General features: G+C 40.9%; 1 long non-coding RNA gene across 1 annotated transcript; it reads right to left on the bottom strand.

Annotated features, from left to right (window-relative positions):
• Nucleotides 1–1,257: 1,257 nt before the first annotated feature.
• Nucleotides 1,258–16,248, bottom strand: LOC133488924 (uncharacterized). Its single transcript, XR_009791773.1, has 2 exons — nucleotides 16,052–16,248; nucleotides 1,258–3,569 (listed from the first exon to the last, which is right to left on the bottom strand). It is a non-coding gene; the product is annotated as an uncharacterized LOC133488924 (long non-coding RNA).
• Between the last annotated feature and the right edge of the window lie 388 nt (nucleotides 16,249–16,636).

Genomic DNA, 16,636 nt, shown 5'->3' with positions numbered 1-16,636 from the left:
TCGTGTGGAAAAAGTAATGCTTACGGTTCAGTTCCCATTCAGTGACGGTGTGAATGTGAGTACGAATGGTTGTCCATGTCTATCGGTGGCCTGCGACTGACTGGCGACCAGTTAAGGGTGTACCCCGCCTCTCGCCCAAAGTCAGCTGAGATAGGAGCCTGCGTACCCACAACCCTAGTGAGGATAAGCGCTTCGCAAAATGGATAGATGGATAGAAAAACATTTGAATGATTCCAAAGACTTTTGGGAGAATATGCTATGGACTGACGAGACGAAAGTCTTGTTACATCTGGTGTAACTGCAACGCAGCATTTCAAGAAAAAGAACATACCAAGAGTCAAACATGGTGGTGGTAGTGTGATTGTCTGGGGCTGCTTGTCTCCTTCAGGACCTGGACGACTTGTGTGATTGATGGAACCATGAAAATCGTGAAGGGGAATGTTTGGCCATCGGTTCATGACCTTAAGCTGAACCGCACTTGGGTTCTGTAGCAGAAGAACGGTCCAGAACACTTACCAAAAAAAAATAATAATAAAGGTTTTGGAGTGGCCTGGTCAAAGTCTGGACTTCAATCTGATTGAAATGCCGTGACATGACCTTAAAAAGGCAGTTCGTGCTCGAAAACCCTCCATTGTTGCTGAATTCAAACAATTCTGCAAGGAAAAGTGGGCCAAAATATCTCCACAAAGATGTGAAAGACTAATTGCCAGTTATTAAAAAAAACATTTGATTTCAGTTGTTGCTGCAGAGGGTGGGCCAACCAGTTATTAGGTTTAGGGGGCCATTACTTTTCCACGCAGGGCCAGGTAGCTTTGAATATATATATTTTCTTGAATGAATAAAATAACCATTTAAATGCAGCATTTTTTGTTTACTTGGGTTATCTTTGTCGGATAGTTACATTAAAGTGGGGAAACTTTGCAAAAGAAAAATAATTTGAGGAGGCGGCATCTACTTTTTTCATGGCACATTATGTTACATAAGAGTCTAATAGTAGCATTGTGGTCATGGCAGGATTCTTAAAGCCTTACATTCAAAGTAACACACACACTAGGATGCAGCTTCCGCTGTTAACCACCCAGACCGTAATTGCAACTTGTTTTCCCTCCGATGAGACATTTCCTGAATTTCCTTCCTGTGTGTGACTAAGCCTTCCCTTGCCCCCACCCCCCCTCCTCCTATCCTCTGCTATACCCGGACTTCTTTAGCCAGCAATGTCCTGAAGAAGGGTTGAAATAACAAGAAAGGGGGGAAAAATGGACACTATAGAAATCATTTTATCCAACTAATGGAGGACATGCTGTACAATGACACTTAAATTGCATTATCCCTGTATACAGTGCAAGCAAAAAAAAATCTTTAGCATGTCTATTCACCAGCCATATCATTAGGAAAAACTGCATATTAATACTAGATGATTTGTGTACTGAACTGAAGTCTACAAAACTCAGGGAGTTGACACAACCACTCTCTCCAGCACACCTTCACAAAAACTCCTAAACTTTTTTTTATGAAACATTTTAAGCCTCACACCTCCTTTAACATCACCCCACATTTGGTGCACACCTTCTCCAGTGTATGCAGGTACACCCTGAGAAAGTCAAAATAATGCCCGTTATATACTGTTAGAGCAGTCTTAAAAAAACATTTTAGACACATGCACTTAAACATCATGAGTTGGCACAAAATCATTACAAAACTAGTTGGATACATTTTGAACTGAGATTTGGCAAACCCCTGTTTCCCCACACACATCCTAATAAAATGTCCAAACAAAGTCCTTTGGGTACTTTTATAGTAGTCTCTGTGAAACCTCGGCATGCCCTTCAACATAAAAATAAAGTCTGTTTTTTTAGCCAATAAATGATGCAAACATAATCAAAATGTGACAAAATCACCAATGTAACCATCAGAAAACTAATATATATATATATATATATATATATATATTTTTTTAAACCCTCAGATTGGATTGCTTCACATTTGCAGGTATGCCTAATGAAGTGGCACCTAGGTCTCAACACGTTCACATTGCAAAGAAAACCTCTGTTATCGCTTGCTTTTCCTTTGCGATGGTTGACGACTGGGTAGCATCTAGTGCATAACTTCATAATAGTTGATCCAACGTTGACTCTTCGCAGCTGTTACAACAGCGGCGCTTCAAAACGTCGGAAAGCCTCGCAAGGAGCGGAACTTAGCCACTGTGAACACAGGCTTTTCCACTGAACTGTTCACGGAGCGAGCTAAGTCCTGCGCCTCGTCCAAACTCTTGAGGCACCCAGATGGTTTATGCTATAGTGTGGATGGAAGTCTAGAGCCAAATCCATGGATTAAGTTGTAATGTGTTCATCAGTGAGCTTGTTAAAATGCTGGTTGGGGGATTTGGATTGGATAAAGTAGGGGTGGGAAAAATATGGCCTGCATTTACTGTACTTTATCACAAGTCCTGTAATATTTGTTAGATTAATTTAGCCGTTGTTGTTTTTTAAAATGAAAATCACCTTTAAAAAAAAAAAAAAAAAAAAAAAATGTCACTATGCTATATACTATCCTTTTTTTCTATTTTGTTTCAGGTATCATTTGGACAGATATGAGGCCATCAGCATTTGACAGCTTACACTTTGCAGTTTTGTTAAGGGTATTATTTCCTTGCCCGGGGCTTGCCGATTGCAAAACTGCCGCCTGATCATTTGTTTTTCTGTCCCCGACTGCACTTCTTCAACACACAGTACAATTTATGCTAGCCATGAGTTTATCGAAACACGATTAGTACTTATTGTTTTAGCAGAGTGACAGGTGTAAAGCTTCTCAAAATGGTGCTGAGCTACAGTTGGGGACATAAAATGTTCTTTCCAGGCAATTTTGCAATGCTAGTCCAAAGTCAATTTGGCGAGCCATGGACAAGGGAGTGCAAAACATATGCTGTCAAATGCTGATGGCCTCACTTCTGCTCGAATGATACCTGAAATGAAATGGACAAAAATGAAGTCTCTATCACTTTTGGGAAATCCTGTTTGTACTTCTGTTTTAAAAAAACAAACTTTTTTTTTTTTTTAAAAGTCCTTATTCTTGAAAGAAAAGTGCAGTTTTCTTAAAATATTTCTGTATTTAATTAAATCATCGGTTAATTGATTGTAATAAAATGTGTTTTTAAGTCAGAATCAATTCTGATCTTAACATTAAAATAATAATTTTTACAAATACTTTCGCAAAGGTTTGCCCACCCCCTGAATGGGACACGTCCAACATATTATATATTTACAAAAACCTCCCTAGCTAAACATACCGTGGAACGTTTCTGGAAATGTACGAGAAAATATTAGATGCAGTATTTGCTTAAGGTGTCGTAGCTCGTGCAGAGGTACCTAATGTCATGGCAGTTGAATGTATTCTGTCTCCGTCAGGGTGCGTGCGTGCGTGCATTTTAGTTGTAACCGGTTGGAAATCCCTGGCAATGTGATTTACATTACATGAAAAACCAAATCACTCTGCCAGGAATCCCTCCGACTAAACCGGCCTCCTTCCGCAAGCTCGCTCGTGAGACGGGAACCTCCAGCCAATGTCCACACCTGAGATGAAAAAAAAAGGTGCATATGGTTAGAGAAGGTTAAAAGCGAGAGCAGAATAAGCGCAAGTGTGGCAGTTGACATCTCATCACTTCCTCCTTACTGCACACACACAAACACACCCTTTGAAATGTTGACACTTGGTTGCCCACACACACTCGGCACACCTCTGCACCTGGACAAGTGCAACTCTATGTAAACTGTGAAAGAGGACTGCACAGTATGTGAATGGCGGATCTGGTTTGCATACGCTTGGTTTATTTAAATGCTAGGCTTTGTTTGTTAAGAGCGTATGCAAAATGTAATTTTATTTTATTTTATTCATTTATTTATTATTTATTTATTTATTTTGAGTTGGCACAACCCCTTTCCTATTGATGCGCCCTTAAAAAAAACAAAAAACAAAACAAAAAAAAGTCAAAGCCCTTTGGAAACTTTTTAAGCAGACTTTACCAAACTTTATAAGCCCTGCGAACCCTTTCAACATCCCGAAAAGGTTCGCGTGCCCACTCTCCCCCACACACACACCCTTAAAAAGTACAATTAAGCCTGTTGGTTACTTTAACAGCAGTGTTTACCAAACTTTATAAGCTACACGCCTCCTTCAACATCCCGAAAGAGTTGGCGCACACCCCTTCTACCCTGCACGCACCCGGAGAGAGAAAAAAAAAAAAAAAGTCCAAACAGACCCATTTGAATAGTGTCAAAGTGTCTGTTTTCTACTAACAATACATTACTTTTTTGTACAAAATCCTACTAAATTCTTATTAGAGCAGACCCTCTCTTTGTCTTATGTTTTCCTTACTACGGTCCAAAAGGTCACAAGTCATCAGCAGCAACGCAGATCAGCAACAGGATATAAAAAGTATTTTTCTTCACTTGATCATATTTTGGTTCAGCTAATGATGATAAAATAAAGATGTGAGCATCAAAGTGGCCTCTCTCCTCCACCCTGCTTCCAGTTGTCTGCCATTTCCCCCCCCCCCCCCAGTTTCATGGAAGGTTTGGGACTCCTTCAGCTCATTGCTTTGTATTTATTAACACCACCACCCCGCCCCCAAACTCCTTCTCCACTCGTTTACAGCTCTCGTATGAGCAATTCTCCAATGCAGCAGGCAGCTGTTTTCTATGAAAACGCCATGCTGCTGCTGGCGGCAGATAAAGCGATGTAAAGGTAGCAGAGAGCCGAGTTAGGAGAGCGAGCAGCTTTAAAAAAAAGTGATAATTTGCAGTCAAAACATGACCTCAAATGAACGCGAATGGGGCTTTATATCCACTCAATGTTCGAACACCGATAGGGCTTGTAATATTGCGGTATAAATCAGGTTCTTTCAGAGTTGTTTTCCCAGCTTGGACAGGTCATGGAAGTCAATAAAACCATAAAAGAATTGACTGAAATGAGATAAGTATAAAGACAGAGCCACATTATTCGCTGACATTGTGTTTCTGGAGGAATTGCAGAGACCAAAATACCAAAAGGCAATTTTTTTAAGGCGTACCAAAGGCAAGGCATTTGGATGTAGTTGGCAGTGTAAATACACATTTTCAGAGTAAAAATTCAACTTTATTCATGAATAGTCTTTTTTTTTTGTGTGTGTGTCAAATGATAACTTTACTCTTGCAATATTTCTGCATTAAATTGTGACCCAATTCTGGCAATATTAGCTGTTAACTCAGGAATTGTTCGAATAGTCACACCTTTTTTAATGTAAAATTACACCCCATTTCCAATTTGCATAAAAGTTATTATACAAATTAAATTCAAGACTTCAATAAAATTCAGTAAAATAAATCTTTATTCACGCAAAATTGGGATGTTTTTCCGCACAAAATGACTGATTTAATCTTGCAAAACTGACTTTTTTCATAAAATCACCACCTAACGTTCATGTTAATTTTTTTTCACAGACCAACTTTTGTGGTGGGAATATTTAAACTTTTTTCCCTGAATAAATCAGGAATTTATTGGAATATTTAACTTTTTTAAAATCTTTCAACATTTTTCATAAAATTATGACCTAATCTTGTTATTATCATTTTATATCATTTTCTTCAAGACATCATTGCTATAATAAACTATAAAAGACTTTTCGCCATATCATTAGGGCCAAAATTTCATAGTATTTTTCTCATAAACTCACCACTTTGATGTTGGAATATTTCCACTTTTTTCCAGATAAAATGACAACTTAATTGTTCTAATATTATGATATTTCTCCATAAAACAATGTCCTAAGTTCTGTAACTTTTTCCCTGCAAAATCAACTGTTGTCATAATATTTTGAGTTTTTTTCCCTATGCAATTACAAATTTATTCTCGCTACAACTTTTCCGTCATGAAATTTCATTTATAATTCCTAATATTACTGTTTTGAGAAGAAAGCCACTACATTATTATTATAATACAACTTTTCCCACATAAAAATTCAGTGTAAGCATCACAATGCGTATTCATAATACTAAAAAAAAAAACATTGCAACTTTATTCCTATTCCTTTGTTTCATATTTGCCCTGATACGTCTTCATACTGGTAGAACCAGAGCTCTATGAATGGAAACGATTAGGAAACACCCTTTAGGAACCTACAAAAACATCTCTATAATGTGTGGGGGTGGGGGTGGGGGGGGGGGGACTTATTGGTCTCTATGGAAGAAATTAGGCATTGTTTTGCGTGCACTTTGTTCTCTCAAACGCCTCAGTCCTCTGTCTGGTTTATCTGGATTCACAAGTGGCTGGAAAAAAAAAACAGCCTCGGGCGGGCTGATTGTTTCTGGGCTCGGCTCTGACAGACAGCCAGAAACGGGAACTCAATGGTTCTCTGATGTCTGTGTTTGCATTTCCCTCACGCTCTTTCTGTGGTATAACGATGAGCACTAGTGCAGTCACACTGTCGTAGCGGGCACGCATCCGTACAGATTGGTCACACCTAAAGCGAAACGCAGCTTAACAATTTGGTACGGCCATTGATTTGAACCCCCCCCAGAGGTGCAATTAAATGTCTTTGAAAACATAATCACATGACAACAGTGGAGTAAAAGCTCAAGCAGTGAACAGTTTTGCTAACTGCTGGCTTGCGGCTCTCTCCAGGCTACGGCTCTTTGACGGGTTCGCAAGCCGCTATTGGCCTGGAGGGGCTCCAGTCCATCGGAGATGCGTTTGATTTTCCAAAATGAAGGCCTTAATTATACAACCCCAATTCCAATGAAGTTGGGACGTTGTGTTAAACATAAATTAAAACAGAATACAATGATTTGCAAAACATGTTCAACCTATATTTAATTGAATGCACTACAAAGACAAGATATTTAATGTTCAAACTGATAAACCTTATTGTCTTTCACAAATAATCATTAACTTAGAATTTTATGGCTGCAGCACGTTCCAAAAATGCTGGGACAGGGTCATGTTTACCACTGTGTTACATCACCTTTTCTTTTAATAATATTAAAAAAACGTTTGGGAACTGAGGGCACTAATTGTTGAAGCTTTGGAGGTGGAATTCTTTCCCAACTTGCTTGATGTACAGCTTCAGCCATTGGCACTAACACAGCCCCATACCATCACAGATGCTGGCTTTTGAACTTTGCCTCCCTAACCGTCCGGATGGTTCTTTTCCTCTTTGGCCCGGAGGACACGATGTCCACAATTTCCAAAAACAATTTGAAATGTGGAGTCGTCGGACCACAGAACACTTTTGCACTTTGCATCAGTCCATCTTAGATGAGCTCGGGCCCAGAGAAGCCGGCGGCGTTTCTGGGTGTTGTTGATAAATTGCTTTTGTTTTTCATGGTAGAGTTTCAAGTTGCACTTACGGATGTCGTGACAAACTGTATTTACTGAAATTGGTGTTCCTGAGCCCATGTGGTGATATCCTTTACACATTGATGTCGGTTTTTGGTGCAGTGCCGCCTGAGGGATCGAAGGTTACGGGAATTCAATGTTGGTTTTGCAGCCTTGCAGCTTACATGCAGTGATTTCTCCAGATTCTCTGAACCTTTTGATGATATTATGGACCCTAGATGATGAAATCCTTATATTCCTTGCAATTGTACGTTGAGGAACATTGTCCTTAAACTGTTGGACTATTTTCTCACGCACTTGTTCACAAAGAGCTGAACCTCGCCCCATCTTTGCTTGTGAATGACTGAGCAATTCAGGGAAGCTCCTTTTATACCCAATCATGGCACCCACCTGTCCCCAATTAGCCTGTTCACCTGCGGGATGTTCCAAACAGGTGTTTGATGAGCATTCTTCAACTTTCTCAGTCTTTTTTGCCACCTGTCCCAGCTTTTTTGGAACGTGTTGGAGCCATAAAATTCAAAGTTATTGATTATTTACTAAAAACAATCAAGTTTATCAGTTTGAACATTAAATATCTTGTCTTTGTTGTCTATTAAATTAAATATAGGTTGAACGTTCCCTCATTTACCACCATTCATCTTCACATTTGATAACCAACAGTAAGATTAATCAGGACTAAGACTGCAGTCAGCGATGAACGGGCCCTTGCACCTCTTTTCTATTCCAAATCCCTTAACTGATAATGAAACTTTGACACCACGCTCTGCCCACATTAGATGGCGTGGGCAAAAAAAGCTTAATCATTTAGCATTGGGTCTTTTTTGTGCGTAATGTAACGATCGACATGTCTGTCTAATTTTGTGTCCATCAGTACACAAATTATTTTCGAACTTTTCAGGGGGGCGCTACTGTGTGAGTTTGGGGTCACGTTCGGGATCACTAAAATCTAAACATTTCTACCAGGATACACCAAATTGTTAAGTTTTCCGGCATTTCGAGAGCACCTTTTTTTTTTTTTTTTTTAAATGCAAGCCATGGCACAACCCGGTAGCACCCATTTTTTTCATTCCAACGCCTCCCCATCCTGACACCGCTCCCAGATCTGATGAACTGTTACAAGTGGTGGCTTGCTCTTTGAAACGGCAATAAAAAAACAAAAAATTCGCTCTTTGGTCATGCCCGTCGTTCAACACTGCCGAGCCCAGAATTCCAGCGCGAAGTCAGGGGTGGCGGGACATTAATGAGTGGGCCTCATGACTAACAAGCAATCCGTGCTGCTCGTCAGTTCCTCTCCTCCCTCTTTGACATTTCTCTTGTGATTACCCCGTGATATAAACAGCCGACTCAACACTTTTTTGGCACCAGGCCAAGAGCGCACATGATCGGTCTGGGCCTCGCACAGTTTTTTTTTTTGTCTTGGTGTGACCTTTTGGCTATTTGTAACCGGTGCTAAAAAAAACACCCAAAAAAAGAAACGTCCCTTTTGATACCGGATCGGTCGTGCCTTTTTCGGTCCTTATGTTCAAAGATTTGGCTTCGATCCCGTGTCAACGTCTTTTTGCTTCGCACAATGACAAAGGTGACGGCATTCTCTTTACCTCTGCCAATGATGTCATTGTAATGCTTTTGCTCTCTCTCCATATTTGCTTGCGTGTCTTAGCAACTTTGTGGATAGTATGGTGCAAAGGAAGACCATCTATCCATTTTCTATACCGCTTATCCTCATCATTTAGAGCAGGGGTGTCAAACTCATTTTTTGTCGCGGGCCACATTGTCGTTACGGTTTACTTCAGAGGGCCGTTATGACTGTGAAACCATAAAAATCTTTAATCACCTCATCATTTATTTATTTTTTTTTTATTTTTTTGTCCTGTTCTGCTGGAACATTATTATTATTACACCCAACATTTATAAACTAGTTTTGGAATCAGAAATCAAGGGTAATGGGTTTTTCAACTATTGTTCATATTTGGTAACACAAAAAATGCTTGCAATATCTCAATGTTATTTGCGAAATATGACAATTTGAAATTTTGGTCCAGATTTGAACAAGAATCATGGAAGTTGACACACATGATTTGCCTTCGCGGGCCACATTAAATCATGTGGCGGGCCGGATCTGGCCCCCGGGCCTTGAGTTTGACACCGGTGATTTAGAGTCTTCAATTAAGAAAGGAAGCATGTTTTTAAAATGTGAGAGGAAGCCATCGTATCCGGAGAAACCACAAGCAAGCACAGGGATTACATGCTAACTCCACATCGGAAGGCTACAGCCCGGATTTGAACCCCCAACCTCAGAACTGTGACATGGATGTGCTCACTGCTCGAATACAGTGCCGCCAGTTTATTTTAATCTTAAAATAATGAATTTATAATGCTTTTGTTATTTACAAATTGCTTCAACTAAATTAAAAAAAGGGTCAAATGTCTAGTACATGTAAAACTTTTTGCATGTTTGTGTGTATACATACTCACATTTATGTTATTATTTACAATGAATTAATCAACCAATTACTGACTGAGATAAATAAATGAAATATGTTTTTTTATTCACCAATAATGGGACAAAACAACTAACTTAATGCCCAAAAATATTACAGGACTCTTAGTAATGTAAAAGCTTGTTGGGCCAGGAGGGAGTGGGCTGTACGTGGTCCCTGAGCCATATTTTGCTCACTGGTGCGCTACACTAATTAACAAATGTAATTTGGCAGCTTGGTGATGAAGTGCTGCCTCCAAGAGTGAAAATCGAAGCTTTTAATGTCTTTTCGGGCGCTCGCTTTTTTCCCCTCAGACTCTGGGCAGCCACTCCCACAAATCGTTGCGGCTTGCCTCATCGCAACTCCCTAGCATTGAATGTGGGCTTTGTTTTTTTGTTTTTTGTTTTTTTTCTTGTCCTATTACCTCCTTTGAACAAGAAAGAGCAAAAGGTTCTGTTTTGATCATCAGTTAGCAGAATTGTGAAGGGCTAGGAGGTGTTGCTGATAATGGATGAAGGGATTTATGGACACTTTGCTGTTACAGTCCACTTGGATTGAGGCCAAATGTGGCAGTGGCCAAACATGTCTTGAAATTTCATTCACGTGAGTCAGACATCCTTTTTTTTCCCCTCCACCCCTCGCTATCCTATGTGTGAGGTAGCAAGCCGGGATGAGGGGGTTGAAGTATTAATTTAAGTCTAGTGAATTTGCTGGACATAGTATGAGGCACACTCCAGCAGTGTGTAAGGAGATGCACTTTTGTTTAAAAAAAAATACAAATAAAAATAAGCAATTGTCACGGTTGCCACGCATCGAGAGTACTTATTTGAATGTGTGAAGCAGCAACTGTGTGAATGCGCACTACGCACAGGGCGACGTCCCGCTTTGGCACATTATTTCTGAAAGGGAAGGGCAAATAAATGCCCGCTCTACCGTTACGCCTTTGGTGTGCCAGTTTTCCTGGATTTACCGCCACCTACAGGACTGGAGTGGAACATTATCTCGCTGTATGTTTTGACTTCTCGTGCAAATGAGTCAGACAACACGCCTGCAAGTATTTGCCTTTGCAGAGGTCTACGCTCTTCTTTCATTCACAAAAGGTTGGATTTTTTATTCCATCCCTTTTCACACTTGCTATCAAAGATATTCTGTGTTTAAGATAACAACGTGGGCAGGGGTGGAAGTCAACAAGCAAATTTGCTGGCTTTCAACATTGTGTCCGAGTTGGAATTTCGCACAGTGTGTAACACCTGACACTCACGACGGACACCTTTTTGTGTTGAAAACAATTGAAAGGGTATCAACTCCAACTTAGCAACCATTTGAATTTCTTAACGTGACTTTTGGTATGAGTAATAGTTTAGTATTAGGTCTTGAATCACTTTCAGTACTACTTAATATGTTGCAATCTGTTAACCACAGTCCCGACATAAAAGGCTTTGAGGTAACAAACGGCGCACAATGAGCAAGTTTTTGGGCGGATGAACATGGCGTCGCGCGGCACAAGAAACTACGCTCAATTACCACCGTACCTACTGGTTTTTTTTTTTTCCATTTGATTGTTTTATACTTTTCCTTTAAGTGTTTTCACACAAATATCTACAGTAGTCATAATTTGAGTGATAAGCTTGGTTAGTGATAGACCACGACCTGTTCCGAACAGAGCTCACACGTAAACTCTGTGCGTACAGTAGTTCCATCTGGAATGGTTCTTTTTCTCAAAATGGACAGACATTGACAAAAGAGAACAAAAGGCCTTCAGACAGTCCACATGCTCTCATTTGCAAAAGCAGATTGAATCAATGACATGTCGTGTGCGATGAAATGGCCGATCACCCAGATGTGGTCCGAGTGACTGCGGGACATATCGAACAAAGACTGCAGTCTTAGACAAAGGCTGTTGGAAGCGCTATGTAGGAATTTGGGCCAAAAGAAGGGTGGACATCTGCTTCATGATAACCGCCATGATTAATAAGCGTCACATCTATGAAAAAAGAACAAGAAGAATCACGTCGACTATAAGCAGAATGCTGATTTCGAGGATATTTGAGTGGGAGCAAATACACAGAAACAGAAAATAACCTTCACTTGTTATCTCTTTTCGGGATGTTTTTTTTCCCTGTGGTTATTACAAATGATTGAACACCAAAGTTAACAGGCTGTTTTTTGTCAACAGTTACGCAACAACAACAGACAGTCAATTGACAGGGAGCACTTTTGTGACATAAAGACATTGAGAGTCGTGTAATGTCTCCACAGACGAACGAGAAACTAGAGAGCGCGTAACCGAGGCGACCACACAATGGAACATACGGAGATCATAATTGAATTCAGCTTCCACGGTTTCAGGCCCCTTGTGTCCAAACAAGTCCAATCGGTGCCTCCTGTTTTCACACAGCGTCAATAACGGTGAAGTAGCCTTAAAACCAGCGTGATTACAAGTCAAGTGATGGTTCGCATTTGCCTGATGGACAAAAATGGTTTGCTCGAGGTTTGGCTCCTGCAGTCAAAACGACTTCTGCAGGAACTCGTCGCTCTCGAAATTTCTCAAAGCCGCTTCCCAGCAGACGTGAACTCAAAACAGTCCTCGCAGGCCATTAACTTTCTTTAACTCTTAACACGTCACCATGGGACTATGAGCGGTTTAAATTGCCCTCAGAGGACCCAGAGTCTTGGATGACGACTGGATTAGAGAGGCAAATTATAGCTCCGTGCGCGTGGAAACCTTAACAGCAAGGAAATCTATAAATTAGTTACACGTGGATATGCCTTGATGTACAAGATGCAACCAAACGTGTGTGCATTCAAGAATTCAGTTTCAAGGGGACATATAGTGACAAATTGCCTTTTTAATTGCCTGTATACAAATGGTTGGATCTCCGGAGTGCCTTCCAACCCATCAACTGCAAAATTACACAACCAAGTCAATTTTTTTGTGACCCGCCTAGAGTTCTGAAAATGCTGTTCTGATGAACGTCTTTTTAAAACGACACACAAGTAGGAATGTTCAAAAGTAAGAGGCATATCACTCACTCACTTTTACATTAGTCCTTCGTTTGTTACAGGTTAATGGTTTACAGGGGGGTCCTCAGTTGACGACAGTACTGACATTCGAGATGAACTAGTGGACAACGGGTTTAAGGATTTGTGGTCACGCAGCACGGCAAGGCATGCTAAATTATCCCTATACTGTTTTTCATTTGATTGTTTTATATTTATGTGTTTGAAGGGGTTTCCACGCAAACATTGACTGTAATTATGACTTTGACTGTAAAAAAGCACAAGTTAGTGACTTAAACTGAGGACCACTGTTTTTTTTGTTTTGTAAATCACAGTTGTTAATTTATTCTCGGCCTCAGATTGAGATAATGAAGTCCCAGATTATTTTCAAATCACAGCGAGTAGCTACCATTGGTCTCAAAAAGTGGGCCTGTTGTGATTGTGATAAATCTTGACATCTGATCACTCAATAACAAACACTCGTTCTTAATTAAAAAGCTCTCTAGCATGACTAGGAGAAAAACCAGATACCCAACAATCACCAAGTTTACTGATTATACAATTTACCCACAAACCCATGTCATCATGACTGCTTCACACACTGGCAAAATCTCGGGATGGGGAGGGAGGGATATGAAACTCAAACCTCTAAGACGTTGATGACTATGGGCGACCTGCTTTAATGCAACCTTAGCCGAAAAAGCCGAAAGACCTTCAGCCCAGCCATGGCAATCAAAAGTTTTCCACGTAAATGAAGATGCAATTAAAAACCAGGGCGAAACACATCTCACTCAACCTCTTTTTTTTATTTTTTTTTTGAATTACCTAAATCGCATTCAGATTGAACAACATCTGCATCCTTGATTTGTCACGGGATACTGTTTTCTTTTTCATTTTTATGAAGGCCATTTAGACAAACTGCAATGATGTCTTTGAGCGTGACCGCTGTGTATTAACGCCGTCGCCTTTCAAATTCCGCCGTGACCTCTTTTGTGTTTGGTTTGAATGTTCTGCCGCTAAAAGTATCTGTCCTAACTGACAGGGCCTGCCCACTCTCTCGCTGCGCCTCAATTTTATTAGCGCCAAAGCATTTTTTACACAGCGGGAGGCAATATTGCTCCCCCCCCCCCCCCCCCACACACTTTTTTTTCCCCCAGACACGCACCCACATGACACATTAGGAATAAGCATGTGTTTTTGATTAAATAAAACAGTAGTGAAGCAATCATTCTGTTTATGACGTGATGCAATCGCATTAAGGATTTATTGTTTTGTTTTGCTCCCAGGCTCCAACTAGTGGCGTGAGATGTAATTATCATTTAAGATATGAATATAATTGTACAGCGGTTTTCTCAACTTTTCTTTTATTATAGCCTCAATTAACAACAGCGGCTTAGAAGATTCTTAAATGCAGCAAAGTGTCCACCCGACGTTAGCGCAGATGCTAATGCTGGGACAGCGCCGTCACCATGGCAACAAAAGAGACGAATCTCCCCACGATAATTGAGTGTAATGTCAGCATGACCAAATTACATCATAAAGTGTCTTTTAATACCCAAAACCACAATGCCTGAGAACGGCGTTTTTTATTTTGCACATTTCCTGCGTTTGTTCAAGAAATAAAAGCGACTCTGCTGTGTCTCAACTCGTTGGATTATTATTTTTTCTTGTCTGGTGCCTCTCACTGCAAGAACCCAGACGGCCCATTTTGTACGCATGGCCGTACGATGCGTCAAGCGGCGAGTCTATTCAATCACTTCAAAACACACGAGCCACTACAGCAGTGCAGAATTCAACCACTTAATAGATTCTCGTCAAGGGTGGTCGTCGCTTTGGTTGACCAGCTACTCTTTGTGTTACAATAAACGATGAATCTGCAGTCGCATTTGAGGAAAAAAAAGCCAGAAAAATACGAATTGAGAAGCCGTATCCTTGACTTAAATGCAACTTTACCAAGAGCGACACAAAGCGAGAGTGACAGCTTCACTGCTAATGTTAATATTTAGTCATCCATCCAAAAGTATCCATATGAACCCCATACTTTACTTATTTACCGTATATGTTTATTCTCAAACTCAGTTTTTCTCCAACTTTTTACATTGACTCCCACCTCACAATAAACTAGAAACGTGGATCTAAAGAGTTCATCAAAATATACTTAAAAAGTAGATTTCATATTGTAAGCCACTGTAACTGTGCACAGTTTGAACGTTAACCATGTGCCGAGATAAAAATGAGGACAAATTCTCAGCTATGGCTAAATTAGTCTTCAGTTAAGCTAACATGCATGTAAAGGAAAGAAAACGATGGAAAGCATCGGATGCACATGCGAACTCCACAAATAAAGGCCAGAGCCCAGATTAGGATCCAGAACCTCTCGGCTGCGTGGCACATGTGCCGACCAGTAGGTCGCCGTGCTGCCCCGGGTGGAAGACTTCTTGACTTATCCGGCCAAAATCTAAAAATACATCCAATTGAGCCAGCTTGTGTTCCGTGTTATGTGTGTATCCTGATGAAATTAACATCATTTCATCCATTTATCAATTTTCTATTCATACCAGGTGACTTTGGGCAAAACTTTGAACTGGTCGCCAGTCGATCGCAGGTCTCATACAAACAGACCAACATTGACTCCTATGAACAATTGGAGTGTTACATTCAAGGAATGTAACATGCTTGATTTGGGACATGTTGGAGGATTTGAACCCAGAATCTCTCAACTGTGAGGCAGATGTTCTAACCACTTACTATACGGCCTGTCAACTCCTAACAGGAAACCATAAAACGAAGAACTCTTCCATTCATTTTCTAAAACCAGAGATGATTTGGGATCGGGTCGGCCGGTCAATCGCAACGCGCGCACAGACAAACGACTTACACTCCCATTCGCTCGCAAATTGGAAATGTGGGAGGAATATGGTGCCGGTAGAAAACTTACACGAGCACAAGGAGACCTTTGTAAATGAATTTACAACAATACATGACTAGCGAACTAACATCAATATGAGAAAATCTATATGAGGTCTGTAAGGTCATCGGGCAGCAGTGGCAAATGGATTCATATGAGGAAAATCATATTAAAATAGATTTTCCCGGGCTCGAAGCGTACTTTCCCGGTGTCAAAAGTCAAGTTGAAATGCCAGCTCCTTTTGTTTTTATTTTTTCCACCTTTCCCCGCAAAAGCACGCGCAAACTCGACTCACCTTTCGAACTCTGGGATAGTTTCTCAAACGAGCCAGATGCACGGAGACGACGGCACGAGGACAGATCCCAAAAAGGCAACACACACACGCACACACAAACACTCATACTCGAGCAACAGAATCCTTTCCACAAGGTTCCCGGCGCACAGACGGCTCCGGGCTTTTTTTTGTGTGTGTTTTCACTCCACCCCCCCCCCCCCCCCCCCCCCCCCAGGGGTGCTCTTTAAGTCGAAGGGTGTGGACTACTGGGTCAGCTCCACATTACTAGCACAAGTTTGTCTGGTGGGGGGGGTTGGGGGGGACACACACACACACTAAAAACCACACCCATCAAGAGTGCCGAGAGGGGGGGGGAAAAAAAAAAAACAGGGCAGGAAGCTGAAGTTCTCTTTAAATAACAGCAGAGGAGCGAGCGAGGAAACTTTTCAAGGCCTCGCTCGTGTTTACTTTTCAAGATGGCGGGCTAAACATGAGATTGCCACGATAAAAGAGATTTCTGTGATGGTGTTTGTGTGTGTTACTGCCTACACACACACACACACACACGCGCACTCATGTAAACACTCCTCCGCGAGCGCACATCCG

The sequence above is a fragment of the Phyllopteryx taeniolatus genome, chromosome 14, assembly GCF_024500385.1.
Source record: "Phyllopteryx taeniolatus isolate TA_2022b chromosome 14, UOR_Ptae_1.2, whole genome shotgun sequence".
NCBI lineage: Eukaryota > Metazoa > Chordata > Actinopteri > Syngnathiformes > Syngnathidae > Phyllopteryx > Phyllopteryx taeniolatus.
The sequence above is the reverse complement of the archived record's forward strand: the minus strand, read 5'-3'. Positions and strand labels throughout refer to the sequence as shown.